This window comes from Varanus komodoensis, unplaced genomic scaffold (genome assembly GCF_004798865.1).
Source record: "Varanus komodoensis strain SLA01 unplaced genomic scaffold, ASM479886v1 scaffold3, whole genome shotgun sequence".
NCBI classification, from domain to species: Eukaryota; Metazoa; Chordata; class Lepidosauria; order Squamata; family Varanidae; genus Varanus; species Varanus komodoensis.
This window is the reverse complement of record NW_025335761.1, coordinates 53,321,849-53,337,552: the sequence shown is the minus strand read 5'-3', so window position 1 is coordinate 53,337,552 and position 15,704 is coordinate 53,321,849. Positions and strand designations below refer to the sequence as shown.

The 15,704-nt window shown below is 43.5% G+C and overlaps 1 protein-coding gene across 5 annotated transcripts in view; it reads right to left on the bottom strand.

Annotated features, from left to right (window-relative positions):
• TRAF3 (TNF receptor associated factor 3) overlaps positions 1-15,081 on the bottom strand; it is a 97,774-nt gene extending 82,693 nt beyond the window's left edge. For 2 of the 5 annotated variants that reach the window (XM_044436021.1, XM_044436019.1), the window contains exons 1-2: positions 14,976-15,081; positions 13,587-13,645 (exon numbers count right to left, since the gene is read on the bottom strand). The gene's annotated coding sequence lies outside the window, so the exon portion shown is untranslated. Of the gene's footprint in view, positions 1-13,586; positions 13,646-14,345; positions 14,397-14,975 lie in introns of those variants that run through there. The other 3 variants (XM_044436022.1, XM_044436024.1, XM_044436023.1) reach the window with 3 other exon arrangements.
• Between the last annotated feature and the right edge of the window lie 623 nt (positions 15,082-15,704).

Here is a 15,704-nt window from a genome sequence, read left to right as displayed (position 1 = left end):
TCATAAATGTCAATGGCATGTAATTGATTTTAAGGGTTTGGCTCTTCTTCCAGATGACTTTTCTTGGCTGCTATAACTCTCATGTTTATTTCATGGGGTTCATTTGAGAGAGCTTGCTTTTTTCTTTTTAGATTTGCTGTTAGCAGCCTTGAGGTTTTGGTGATAAGACACAAATTTACAAACAAACATTGTACCTTGCAACTGGCAAAAATGTGAATCTTTTGTACTGGCCAGACATGATATAAATACAAAACCTCTGGAGAGCCAGTGTGGTGTAAGTGGTTAAGAGCATGGGACTGGGACTCAGAGGATCTGGGTTCTAGTCCCCACTCAGCCATGGAGCCAACTGGGTGACTTTGGGCCAGTCACAGACTCTCAGCCCAACCTACCTCACAGGGTTGTTGTTGTGGGGATAAGATGGAGGAGGAAATGAAAGCTGCCATGAGCCCTTTGTAGGAAAAAGGCAGGATATAAATTGGAAAATAAATAAAACATTGGACTTTACTGTTCAACAGAACAGTGCCTCCAGATCAAGACACTGATTTAGGGTGCAATCTTATGCAGGTATAGACAGGAAAAAACACCCATGGTGTGAATTGTAGTTTTCTTCCTTCCAAAATATGCATAGGATTTCCCCCTTAAAGGACTATGAGCTGGAAGTGTAGATACTGTTATGACCACACTCAGGCTCAGCCTTGTGAAAGAACACTAGGAAAACATTATGCCTCCTTTACAATCTCCCAGGAGTCAGCCAGGTATCTCCTTCTTATTAGAGGCAAGGAGACATGAAGGGCAAGAGAAAGCAAACAGGTGCTTACCTACACTGACCTGCATCCTCAGGCCTTGGCTACTGAAATTCACACAGAGTATGTTTTCCAAGGCACAAATGTCAACTTCCCCATGCATGTAGAATACCTGATTAGAAAGACAACTTAGGTATAACCATTCCGCAGATCCTACCATGTGTCCCACCGGTAAACTGTGATCGCCAGCACACTAGCAGTAGTGAACCTGTGAATTGCAGATGGCTCTTCTAGGCTTACTACATTTGATTGCAGGTTGACTATTCTACTATGGCAACAGTTATAAGATTTGACCATAGAAAGTTCTTAAGGTCAACCCCAGGCATGCACTAACTTCTGAATTATGGTCAGCTCCAAATAAAGCTCTGCTCCTTTCTCACCAAGCTGCTTCTGTTCTGAAATACTTAACAATACAGGTGGGTGGTCATTTGAATGATGCTGCCCTTCCACAGATTAAAAAGAAAAATCTCCTCTCGCATTTGTTAAAGAAAAGCTTTCTTATCCCCAGCAGGTTTTTTCCGTGTAAGACACACAACAGATATTTAAACTATTTGGAGAAAGGCTCAATTTCACTCCAACATATACCCAAGAAAAAAGATGCCAAACTGTACAGGGCTTTTTGACCCCTATGCTAATTACAATGAATGGGCATCTATTCTGAGAAGGGAGCAAGGAGAACCACACAAAAGGCTACAATATGTTTCACAACTAGTTATGATCCACTAGGCATGAGAAAAGTAGTGAGAGCAAAGTTGTTGCACTGCTAGACTGTATGCTTCAGCTTTCTAACAACCCGCTTCATAATTAAATAGAACAATGAATATAGCCATGCACTTTTACAGACAAGGAAGACTACAACCTACCAATAGACCTCTAGGCGATTTGCAACATCCTTTTTCTCCATGTCCATCTTGCAGTAGATCAACTCGTATATCCAATTCTCAGTTCTTTAACAACAGAAGGGACAAAAGGCTTTGTTTTTCTAAATTAGGTTGCTGTAGGATTGGAAAAAAACCAGATCTGAAACCCAGATAGTGGGCTCAGTTTTGGTAATGAAAACGAATTTCTGATCTATATATAGGTGCATATGCACGCAGTTCCTTAACTCTAAATCCAATGTTCATGCACCCTTCCAGAGGCACTTGAGGCAACATTGCACTTGAGTTTTTGGACCTTACAAAGTCAATCCTCCGACCTGAGGTCTGGCAACCAAGGGACAATGCCAGAAGTAAGTCACTTTGTGCCCTCCAGGGGCCTGGACTACAGATACAATCCCTACTCATTGGTCATGGTGAGGGAAACTGATGCAAGTTGTAGTCAAAAATTTCTGGAGGGTGCCCGATTGCCTATCCTTGCACTATACCGACTCTCTAATGTTAATCAATGTGGTGTAGTGGTTAAGAGCATGGGACTGGGACTCAGGCGATCTGGGTTCTAGTCCCCGCTCAGCTATGGAGCCAACTGGGTGACTTTGGGCCAGTCACAGACTCTCAGCCCAACCTACCTCACAGGGTTGTTGCTGTGGGGATAAGATGGAGGAGGAGAATGATGTAAGCTGCCTTGAGTCCTTTGTAGGAAAAAGGCAGGATATAAATCAATCAATCAATCAATCAATCAAAGAAATCAAGTTTACAAATAAATTAATAGCATAAGCTTGTTCCATTCCTGGTCTGTTCTCATTCCTCCACCATAAAGTGCTTATTAGAACTGAAAGCCTGTGTGCAGATATGGAAATGTTTTTTAAGCTCTACATTACACAAAAATGTAGACACTATTCATATTAATCATTATCACCACCATGCAGTGCTGGACTCACAAAAAAAAGTTTGTGCCTCTGTAATTATTTTCTTGATTAAAGGTTACTTTGGGGAAAGGTGAGAAGCGTTAATAAGACAGCTACCCCAGAGTCCAATATTCTAAATGTGACTGTCTGTTTCTGCACAGAAATAAGTGAGCCTTCTGACAGCAATTGTGAACAGGGCAGAGGACAGAGATGGTTACTTGAGCCTGCAATACTGGAGAAAGTGATATGTTCAGTAGCAAGGAAGGAGAAGCTAATCTGCTGCTTCTGGCTGACATGTTTGCCTCTCCCCATTTTGTGCTTGATACATTGCAGACCAGGTTTCTAGTGAAATACCAAGGAAGCAACTGTACACCGAGCAGGGCCTCTGATCCAACTAGCCCAGTATTATGGACACTGCTAGCAGCCACTGTTAAAGCTCTCTAGTAGGTGTTTTTCCTGGCTTACCTGGAGGTGTCAGAGATTAAACCAGGAAACTTCTGAACACAAAGCATGTGATCTACCACTCAGGTAGAGATCCTCCAAGTTCTAGTACACCCAAATTACACACAACAGCAGGTGAGGGAAGCATAGGCTTGACAGGACAACAGAAGCAAAAAGCCTTGTTGACTTGATGTCGCAAAATACATTTTTAAAGGATTTTTGCCCAGTTAACCCAGTTATAAATCCCCAAAAGCAGGCATTCAATTACAGGCACCACAGAAGCAATGCTCGTAACACTGCAGCTCCCTTTTAAATGAGGCCAAGTATTTCAGAAGCCATTGTCTGACAAATGTCAAATAATGGTTCTTTGTCTACCTTTACCAGTTCCATGTTTTCACCCTGGTCTCTATGCTATTGTTTTCCCTTTTCCTGGTCTGAATAATTTCATCTGTTTTCTCCTTCCTTCTGCTCTTCCCTTCCCAGACAGCTGTTTCATTCAGACTTTCTATGTTTTCAGATTTGATCTACCTAACCTTTGATGAGTTAAATTATTCTTTACTTGAAATATTAATACTTACCCACCACTTGATATAACAAAATCATAGCTTAAAATGCTATTTAAAATCGATTTACCTCCAACAATGAAAGCAATGCAAAATAATAAAATGAAGTAGCATGATTATTATGTTTAATTTACAGACCAAAGGAGGACTCTGTATGTCAACACTGTAACTTAGAACATGGCACAGATGCTAATATGCATAGGTACCTATTATTTGGTTTATATTGTATTCAATTATTAAAATTATTAAAATATAACAATTTTCTTACAAGAAACCCCTCTTTCAAGAAACCCAAAGTGGCTTACTTGGGCATGCATCCTCTTATCCATTTTATCCTCACAACAACCCTGTGAGGTAGGTTAGGTTGAGAGTCAGTGACTGGCTGCTTCCCACCCAGTCAGCTTCATGTCTGAGAAGAGACTACAAGCCCCAGCCAACACTTCAACCGTTACATCACATTGCTCTCTAGCATTGCAAACACATCCAGTCTTAAAGCAGAATCTAGCCAAATACAGATACCTTACTATCCCTTGTATTTTACGAATGAAGAAGCACTTTAAAATTCACAACTCTATTAAACTCATGAAGCAAAAAACTTTCAGCTATTGCTCCACAAAGGATGTATTACAACACAACGGAAAACTTCTCTTTAGCCTCTATTATCAGCCACACTCTTCGCCGAGTCTAATTTTTATCTCATTTTCTCTATATTAGCACCCTCTTCCTTACTGGATTACGTTCAAAGCTTCTTATTTGGTTTCAGGCTGTTCATTCTCTTTTGCCCATTATTCTCTCTCAAACACTTTATCTAGACAGTTATCTTATGATGCAGATGCTTTTTTCCAGTCTTCCCCAATCTGGCACCCTCCAAATGTTTTGGATCACAAGTCACATCATTCCCAACCATTTGCCATGCTGGCTTATTCTGATGAGATTTGTAGCCCAAAATATCTGGAGGGCGCCAACTTACATAAGGCTCCCTTAAGAGAGGCAATTAGTCCATGGCTGGCAGCAAACTTTCCAAGATTCTTTAACTGCACATACCAAGGATTAAACCTGGACTCTGCTACACACACAGTACATGCACCAGAGTGGGGTGACAGACTGGACAAGCTACTCCCTCCTCACTCTTTCCAAAGACCACCCATCATATTCTTTCACCTAGGAGTGTGCTAACATTTGAGACACCTGGCCCACTTCTCATCCAAGTCTGGAGCAGGGCAAGTTCCCACAGGTATCTCTCAGACAGGGCATGGTTTGCCCATTAGCATTCTTTGCACATATTCTCCATTCACAAAAATGTGGTGACCATTACCATTTTGCACAAATTGGCATCCAAAAAGCACGCAATTTGCTCAAAGACCACATGGCCCATCTTAGAGAAATGCATTTAAATTGTGGACCTTCTCATCATAGCACATCAGTGCCTGCACAGGGCTTACACACCTAAATCCAGGGGACCCAAATAGAATCCTCACACATCTCTACTTTCAGCTTTTTCTGAAGTTGGCAGCTCCTGAATCCTGGTATTCTCATCCATCTTCAATATCTTCTTACTTGAAGGACATACTGAAAAATCTCTTTGGCCTTTTTACCTTCATGTCTAGTTCACAAGCTTTCATTTCTCAGCTAACAGTTTTACCCATTTCTCCCTTTCCAATGACTTTCCCTTTACATTTTCCCTTGTGAGTGAAGGAATGAAAGAGGCAGTTGTTCTCTGCATGCATTTCAAAGCCAGGGAGACTTGGACTCTTCAGAGTCAGAGGCGGACAAGCCCTGGGAAACAGGGTCTCCAGATTCACGTGGACAGGAGTTAGGTTTCTCCCTTCACCCTTTCAAAACAATAGACTTGTTTGGCAAAGGCTCTTTATTCTCCAGCATACATCCAGGAAAGCATCATCAGTAGAGGGACTCTGAGCATACACTGAGCAGTTTGTTGACCCTACACTAGAAAATACCTTCAAGAAGCCTCCTTTTGAGCATCCCTGGGCCCCACAGGAGACAGGCCTACCCTTGGCTGTGCACCACCCCTCTAGTTGGCTAGCCCTTATTTCCCTCTTTCCCACCGCAGAATCACAGGCTCATCTGACTCTTCTTCCACCTGCAGAGGGCAGCCTTGAGATAAACCCTCCTGCCTCTTCCATCTTGAAATATGGAGATCCCATTTCCCTGGGCTAATTCTCCTCCCAACTGAGGAACCTCCCTGGTATGCCAAGAACAACTGCCTCTTTCATTCCCAGCATTGAGCTTGTAAACTGTGCCATGTTATTTTACTGGACGTAAGTGCACCAAGAGCAGACATATATACAAGTCATTTATTCATATATACCATCTCTATATGGGCTGATAAAGGCTGCTGTGTTCTGCACCATTTGCAGTTCAAGGCCAGACCCTATAGCATATGATACGCACTCAGGTCTGCTTTCAGAGTTTAAAAGGGTGTGAGTGATCACAACCAGGACTGAGCCCAAGAAAAAAGTTTGCCTTTCTCATCAAACAGCACTGGATGAGATGGCATCTCAACATCAATGGCATCCAAAGGTCCAGGCATGGCAGAACTGTCTTGAAGATCATCATGACCCTGGAAAGCCGAACTTCAGCAGTAATGGGTAGGCAGTACGAAATTGAAACCAGTCCTTTCAAATTGGGATCAGACCAGGCAAACATCCGATACCATTCATATTCAGCATAACTTGAAAATCACTTCTCTGAAAGCAAATTATGTCTGCAAATAATGTGGGCAGGAAATTATCTCATTTATGGGATTCACTGTACCAGACAGGATTAGCCACTGTTGATCTATTGTATTCCAGAATCAACCCAAGGGCAATAGGTTACTCATCTCCTACATTTTGTCCCAAAGAGCAGTGGAGCAGACATGTTTGATCAACTGCTTCCCTTGTGGTTGTTTCCATGCCCTTTGAACCAAAGATTCTTTAGGCAAGTCTAGATATTGAAGTGTGGCCACTTCAGTATCTGTTGTGGCACCTCATATTCAACGTTCCATTGTGACTTCAGGTAAGGCAAAAAAACAAGTTTAGTGTAGGGGACAGAATTCACAAGTTCTAAGTGTTCTTCATTCTCAGCAGTTGATACAAAGGCTTCCACTGGTCCAGATACAAAGGCTTCCACTGTGTGCTCATTTCAGAAGCACACAGCACCACTGTGAGGACAGTTTCACTGTCTGACCTGTTTCCAAGCACTATTGATAGTGTAGGCCATGACCCATAAAGCCGTCTACAGCTTGGGACCATGCTTCCCCTGCAGATGACCACACAGGTTTTAAGGTTCTCAGGGGAGGTCCTTCCCTCAGTACAAAATGTCTTCAGAGCTGCATTTGGGGGCAATAAGAAAGAAGTTTTCAGTCTCTGCTCCTGAGCTCAGTTATTTTTATTCAAACAAACTTCTGGCATATAAGCCAGTCTGTTGCACTGGGGGCTTGTTCTTGTGTTTACCATTGTGTTCGTAACATTCTTATTTTTTATTGTTTTTAGCCAAGTTTTACTGTATTTTTAAAATCCTTATGGTTATTAGCTGCCCTGAGTTCCATTTTCTTGGTGGAAAGGCAGAGTAAAAATCAATTAAACATCTGTCAGATTATTCAAATATGTTTTTGTTGTTGGCAGCAGTATGGGCGGTGTTTTGAACATTATTCCAAGTTTACATACTGCAAGGATACGCTTTTCTTAATATGCTGATAGAACAGGTTCCTCATGCACAAAATAGCATATACTTTGAATGTTATTTTTAAACATTCATATTTTAAAAAGGGTGTCAGAAGGACATCCTTGATGTTCTCTTCATAATTATTATAATTGCCATATTTAAATTAAATATGTCATATTGAATGCAATAACAGTTTAAGAAACAGACACATTCAAGGTCTAATGATATTCTGGAGGATCCATACTATTTAATCAAAATTATTATTAGACTGCATTTACAGCCCACATTTTCCGCTTTTAAGGAACTCAAGGCAGCCTACATAGCTTCATTTTATCCTCACAAAAACAACCCTGTGAGGTAGGTTACTGGCCCCAAGTCACCCAGCAAGTCTTTTGGCCAAGAGAACCCTAAAACCTGGATCTCTTGGGCCCCCAGTCCAGCACTGTAACCACACCACACCAATTCTCAAGACACTTTAATGTCAAATGAACCCCATTCGGCTTTAGCAGTTTGCTTCTTCCCATAAAAGGAAAAGCTAAAACCACTTTGAAAGGCATTACCTGATACTAGCTTTGACTTTCTTTTGTAACAAACCTGACATGAGAAGGGAGCTGATGCATCTACGCAGCCTGCTGAAACGGTCAGTCTCATGAGTGCCAAGTCCCATATCCCAGAGCTGAATAATCCACCTAACAGCAATCAGTGAGAGTCCCACATCTTAGAATCAGCGACTGCTGGCAGTTCCACCAGTTAATCTTTGAGAGCAGGGATGTTTTAAAATGCAATCCAAGTTTTGATTAATTGCTTAGGTTACAGTTAGTGCAGAGGTAAGAAATATCTGTCCAAGCCCAGTGGAGGAGGAGAATACAGCAGTAAATGAATAAATAATTTGTGGAAGGCACTGATAACTCCAGATGGCCTTTTATTTACATCATTACTTGCTGACTATTGCTATCAGTAGCCTCCCAAGAAGGGAAATCAAACAGAAGTTAATTCAGACTTGCTTAAGTCACCTTTATCGTTAGGCTCTGAATTTCCAGCAAGTTACCACTTTCTCTCCAGTGTGCAGAATGAATGAGTAGTTACCGGGCCACTACAGGTAAACATGGACATTGATCAGCTGACCATGAGAGAATGCTGGTACCAAAGCTGAGGGGCTTGGCAAACACTGGAAGACTGCTGAAGCAGTTCTGCTTGTTCTTATCTGGATGCCTCCAGGTCTGGTGATAGCGATCTTCTCAAGGACTTCCTGTGAAAGGGGGAGTCCTGCAGATTTTCACTTCTCCTCTACAGCTCAACATACATGAGAAGGTGTTGGGTAAAAGTAGCTGCACAAAACAGAGACTTTTCAGTACCCATCCTACACTGTGAGACTCCTTCACAAGAGAAGGCCATTGAGCTTTGGCACCAACAGATTTTAGGCAGCAAGCTGAAGTCTTATTGTGAAGATGTGAGGACACTAAGTTAGGCCTTGTTCTCTCTCCTTACCGTTCTCAATGTTTTACTATTACACTGTGCTGTAATGAAGCTACGCTGTTTCTGCCATAATTTCTACTTTGATAAAAGCCAGTTTGTAGATAATAGCTGCAAGAAAGGTACATAAATATTTTAAAATAAGGTAAATGCTGAGAACTAGAGGGAAGATTCATCAGTGTTCTGAAAGCACTCTATTCCAGTTCCCTTCTCTCTTTCACATGGATGATTCATCCAAACCCAAATCCAAACAATCCCAGTAAGCCTCATGATTGGTGGTGCAGGAAACAGGGCATGGTCAATTACTGAGTTCGACCTCCCCAGGTCACACAGGGTAGTAGCCTATATCCTGGATCCAACCTACATCTTCACACCTACACCCTGCATCAGTTCTATCGAGTGAGAAAGCTGCAAAACGTCCTTCAATTTCTGATGTAGTGGGTACCCATGAGCTAACTGACAATGTCACTACAGACTAGAAGGCAATGGACCTGCCCATATTGACTCTTCTGAGCCACTACCAGCGCACTGGTCTTCAACTTGTGTGGGCTGCAACCCACAACAGGAATGCAGTCTGCCCCAAGAGGGTTCACACCAGCAAGCATCTTTCTGGAGAGAAAAGGGAGAGAGAGAAAATATGGACAAGATGAGCTAGCTAGATTAATCCAGTAAAACGGGAAACGTCAGATGAAAAATATTCCCTATCACAGACTGGAGCTAAAAAATGGAAAGTGGAAGCCCACTGGCTTAGAGCACAGCAAGCTAGTTGGTCCCTACATAACAAATCACATGTATCTTTTCTGACTTCTTGTAAGTTTCTAGGCACAATTTAAGGTACAGATACAATCCCTTTGAAAATGACAAAAGTATTTTCTGCCATCAATGGTCAGGCAACCTCTACTATCTTCCAGAAACTTCAGGAGTACAGAAGGACAAGATGTGGTCCTGTAGGAATTTTGGCCTACAACTCCCATCATCCCTTATCATTGGCTATGCTGGTTATGACTGATGAAAACTGTAGGCCAACAAAACAGAAAGGCCACAAGTTGCCATCCCCTGCCTACATTAAGACTTATTTAGATTGTAATCCCTATACCATAGGAGCACAAACAAACAACAGCAATGACAGCTCCAAAGCCTACAAAAATCTGAAATATTTAAACGGCACAGGACATTTTACTTGGAATGGTTTTGATACCTAAATGAAGAGATGTAAGCAAGGACAATTCTGCTTTAGTACAAGCTGCTATACATAATCAAGTTATCCTTTCTTGTCCCAATTCTTTAGGATGCAGCAAGTTGAAAGAAACCCAAATGAGATGATCCACCCACTCAGTTTCAGCTTTCAAAAGGTTACACGACAATCTAAAAATATACTAGCTAGCCATGAATAAGATTTCTGTGTTTTTAGTTTTAGAAAACTGGATTCACAAGAGCCAGGGCATTCGACAAAAGTCTCACTGTGACGAGCACCTCTGTTTTCCATGCAGTGTTACATGGTAAGAGACACGCTGAGTGCAATGCTTTCTGCTAACAGCATGGAGAGAGGAGGCTGCAAAGACAAGGTGTGGCTTTGCTGGGCCATATTGTTGAGATCTGCCTATAGTGTGACAACATGTTGATTATTTGTTGGCAAAATAACCCCAATATTCCAGTGCTTTACTATCAAATTCGAAGACATCTGGAATAAGTTTGCAGTAGGGACAAGACAACATTAGTTCTGAACACCCTGAGGAAATCACTGTTGCATATAGGAATGATACTCCAAAATTTTAGGAAATTATTTTTGTTTCCTCACAACATAAATGGTTAGTGAGAGAGGCCTAAATTAAGCCTTATTCTCTTCAAGAGTCATAATACATTCTGGCAGGAATATAGAAATGGACATCCAATCTAAAAAAAAAACCTAAAAATTTCTGCAGGATTTGCCACGAGAGTAAATAACATACAATTATTTTATCTAGGGGTTTTATTGTCAGTTCTATCTAGAAGTGGGGGTAACTACAACACACCCAAAGTTTTGGATATTCCTCAGGCAGTTGTAATGCTTGAAAGTTTTCATGTGAGGAAATCATTCAGAGAATCTGAACTACTTGCTTACAGAGGAAGCACTGCAAACATAGGTTGCTTCCAGAAACCTACAGTTCTGGACAGTCATTGCTATGCAGGGTCTGGCTCAAGCAAATTTCCCAGTGCCACCAGTGTAAGTTTAGGTATGACAGGGAAAAGAAACCACACTTGTGAGTCTACAAGATATCCACATGGGAACACAAAGTTTGCAAAGAACACATGCACCCTTCCAACTGACAGGATAGATCACAACTTGTAGATCAGATTTTCCATATGTAGGACCATTGCAAATATGATTTTCACTGATCCTAGATATAAAGCTAGTATAATTCTGCTTCCATATCACCAATGGGCTTTTACTATGGGCCAGTTATCAGGGTAGTCAAAGAAAACCAGAACCATCATATCACTTTCCATTTTATAAAAAGCTGACTGGAGAAACCACATTGAAAGAAAACAGACAGACTGTTCTACCCTATCCAAACACTGGTTCATTTGAAGAAGAAAAAGAAACACCAAAAATTTCCAAGGATACTTGCACGTTCACCTACTATCTCCTTTGCTACTTAAGCGGACTTTCACTGAGTTTAGGAATAACCAGAATCCAAGTTTACAATGCAAAAATGAAACCTAAAAGTCTTTGGACTGAGGAGGACATTACACTGCTTAATTTCAGGGCACATATTCAAATGTTCCACTCCTCCACCCTGTATTCTTGAGATGTAATTTCTTTCCATCTTGCTACATTTATATGTACTGCAATGAAGAGAGTCATTTGAGGGCACTTGCCTATAAACAGAGCTCCGTATCCTGATGAACATGGAAGCCTTGATCCCTGAATGATCCCTGATCTTTGGAATGCTGCCATCAATGGTAATGGACAAATTCATGGAGGATGTGGCTATCAGTGGCTACCACCCATGATGGCTATACATTAACTCCAAGATCAGGGGTTTTACCTCCCCAAAGGCATCTGACTGGTCATGGTGCAAAACAGAACACTTATCCAAATAAACCTTTGTTTTAATACAGTAGAGCTCTTCTTATGTTCTTAAGTGTACACACAACACACAAAGAGATGCCACTGAAGTTATTTCTTCTAGGCTGTTATTATTACCATTGCATTTATATCCTGCCTTTTTTCCTCTTACAAGGAACCCAAGGTGGATTATGCAGTCTTCTTTCACTCCATTTTGTCCTCACAACTACCCTGTGAGGTAGGTTAGGCTGGGAGAGAGTGAGTGACCACGACATGTTTCATAACCATATGAGACAAAAGGGCGATAAATCATAAAGTGGATTCCAGTTTATAACATCCAGAACTGTCTGTCTCTGGAGTTGGTATGCCAAACAGTTATAAAATATCTTCCTTACCAATAGATTTCAGAAAAGCTATGGCTTTCAGTATCCTCACTCAGTAACCCTCAGTATCAGGGTTTATTCCCTGATTTTGCACAGAAGGATTATACACGTTAGACGCAGCGCCAAGAGAAATGTCCAGCCAAGGTATATTTCCATAATATTCCTTTGGTGTAAGTACCAATGGTGCATTAGTGCAACTTAACATTTAAAAGAATAAGTAAAATCCTACATACAAAGATATCTTTAGCTGCCTAACCTCAAGCAAGATCACTGTTTCCATTATTAGCCAGGACTCTCAGGGGCTTCCCAACATGACCAAGAAACCACATATTCAGACATGAAAGTAATTTTGTCTTATACATGGAACATATTTGCCATAAACTACACATATATTTTACCCATACATGTTTTAAACTAATAAACTTTAAAATAACAAGATAGTTTTGCAAATGGCAAAATACATGCCATTCCAAAACCATCCATGAGACCTCCTTGATTAAACAAGAAGACTCATTAGAACATAAAACCAAGGAGCTCTGCAGATGAAAATGTAGCTGAATGGTCACCATGTACAACCAGTTATTATTTTAAATGCCATTTGTACTAGATACATTGCCAGAATCCATGTTATGAACCATTCAAGCTACTGCATTCAACAGCATCTGCTTGAAAAGATCCCCCTTCCCTTTATAGGCACACATTGGAAGTGCAATACTACTGGTGCAATCCTAACATCGAAGATGTCAATAAAAATTCAGTCACTGAGGTAAGGAAATGGCAGAATTAAGCTTAACAGTGCTAAATGCTTCCCATAAAAACAGTAACACATGCTATTTTTCTATCAACTCATTGACCAGAATGCACAGAATTCAGCTTTCATCACAAACCAACTGTTTTCCCCTCCTCCACCACCACACACAAACCTACAATAGCCTAAAATCCATTATGCTTTCCATATTCCTTCCATTTTGCTACTACAAAATGAATTTAAATAGAACTGAGACAGCTAAAGCATAGATGGCTATGCAATTGGCAATCCATCCAAATCATACACCAGCGTGCTTCAATGAAACACGATGGAGACATGACTAGAATAATCAGTGCAACTTTTGATTTTCCTAGTTTAATCATGCCTTCAATAGCATCTAAATATACATCTCTGTGACTGATTTCTTATCAGCTTCCGTTCCTGCCTTCAAAAAAAATTAAAATAAAAATCCCCATTGCAGTTACTGTTTTAAAAATCGGAAGGTTTATCTGCAGAGGAATGACTCAGTATAAACTTTTAAACCAATTATCTTTCATGGCACTACTACATGACGTAATCATACACAAATTAGCATTCTCTACATGTTAAAATCATGCATATCTAAATCACTGTGGTTTACAACAAGAGACAAACATGTAACAGAAGGGCCATAATACCTTCTTGCTGTGTCCTTTATGAAACAGCTGCTACTTCTGCACTGGCTATAATGCTACCCCTACGAAAGAACAAACAAAAATGGTTTGTCCGGTAAAAAAAAAATGTATCCCTAACATTGCATTGCATTGCACTGATCCCGAATCTTGACTTTTACCGGCAACATCTCCTGTTTTTTACAGCTATCCAAACAACCTGCTGGGGCATCCATGCAGCCACTGAGAAGCAATCAGGCAAAATGAGCCTTTTGGAAGATGTAAAGTTGGCCTGACGAGTTTGCCACAAGTGAATGAAAGCAGCCCTCCAAAGCTTGTAAAGACAGATACTTCTCCTTTAAAACCAACAGCCCGCCCACACCGACTGCATATGGAGGGAGCCAGAAATTAGGAGAGCGTTCTGCATTCAAACACCACACATCAAATGCATGCGAAGAAGACACCTTTAGAGCGCAGCAATGGAAAGAAGGGAAGAAAATAAAAGAAAGGAAAGCAAGCATGCATGCCTGCTTTCCTCACCCCTTCGAGCCAGACACCTACTCCAATACACTGCTCTGCATTGCAAGACTGACGGATCCCAGCCATTCTCCAACACGGAGAGGCTGAGCGTCTGTTCGGCCTTGCAAAATTGCAGTCTCTTTTAACCAGCAATGCACCCGCTTCCCAAAGCCAGAGAAAAAGGTAGAACATGGGAGGGGGAGTTGGGGAGCAACAATAGCAGCAACAGCTTGAAGGATGAACGTGTGTCTGGGCAAGCAGCCTCACCAGTAAGCTTCCACTCCTTGCAGCGGCGGCAGCAGCGCACCAAGAGGACTGGCAGCTACCTTATTGCAAAGGGAGGCAAGAGAGAGCCAGGCAAGAGACTAAGCTGGAGGCGGGGGTCCTAGACAATCTGGGAAACCTCCCCGCCCCCCCATACTACCCCGACTCCTTCCTCCAGCTCGGCTCTCCACGCCCCCCCCCCCGCACCCCCTGGCACGAGACGGAGGACCTTGCTCGTCCCTCGATCCCTGCGCGCCCACCGACCCAGCCCCGTCTCCCAGTTTCAGCCTGAGCGCCGAGAAAGCACCGCCACCAGGTCCCCGCGCTCCTCCTCCTCCCGCTCTCACGCCCCCTGCACCCTCCAACAGCCCGCACCTCGGGCAGCGGTTGCCTCACTGAAAGAAGCGCCGGGCTCCGCAGTCGCAGCTTCTCCTGGCGGCGCCCGCCCCCAGCCCCGCGCCCCGGCGCCAATCCCGGAGTAGCAATGCAACACCAGCAGCACCGAAGGACGCTCGCCCCCCCCCCCCGCTCGATTCCGCCTCAACCTCCTTCGCAATGCCCCCCCTCTCCAGCCCCAGATGCTGCCTCAGCCTGCTGGAGAGCCACAGCCGGCCGGCTACCCTCCCGACTTACTCTCCGTCTGAGGAAGGGAAGCGAAGGGCGGAGGAAAGAGCCGCCGCCAGCACCTCCGCTACCGACAGCTGCCGCTCCTGCAGCTACTCGCCGAACGCAGCCGCCTTGCCCCGGCTGGAAAGTCCCTGGTGCGCTGCCCCGGCTCTCTCCCCCCGCCCCGCACTTCCTCTCCCGCCCTCCGAAGCCCAGGCTGGAAATCCCCGGCGCGCCGCGTTCCCTTTGCTCGCTCCCTCGCGCGCGCCCTGCCCGGCTCTTCTACAGCGCAGCGGCCAGGCGCGGCTCGAGGCGGGCTCCTCGGCGCGGGCGGGGCGGGCTGGCGGGGGGCGGGGCCTCTCGCTCGCTCGCTCGCGCGGCTTCCCTCCTTCCTGCCTTCCTTCTTTCCCCGGCAGCGGGCGCGCAGCCGGGCGGGTTGGCTGGCAGGCTGGCTGGCTGGCTGGCTGGCTCTTCTCCTTCTCCAGAATGAAAAGACAGAGGAGCGCGCAGAGGGAGTATCTCTTCCTGGAGGGATTTCATTCAGCCGCCCTCGGTCCGCTCCTCCTCCTGGCAAGCGCGGCGAGGAAAAGAAATCCTATAAACGCAGCAGGTTAAGTCGCGCTTCCTCTCGGTTCCCGTCCCCCTCCCTCACGCAGGGTGCAATTTGTGCTGGGGCCCAGCTACAGTCGCGGCACCTGCTTGTCAATTTCTTGCACGAGCAATGAAACAGCACCTCTCTGAACATGTGTAAAGTGC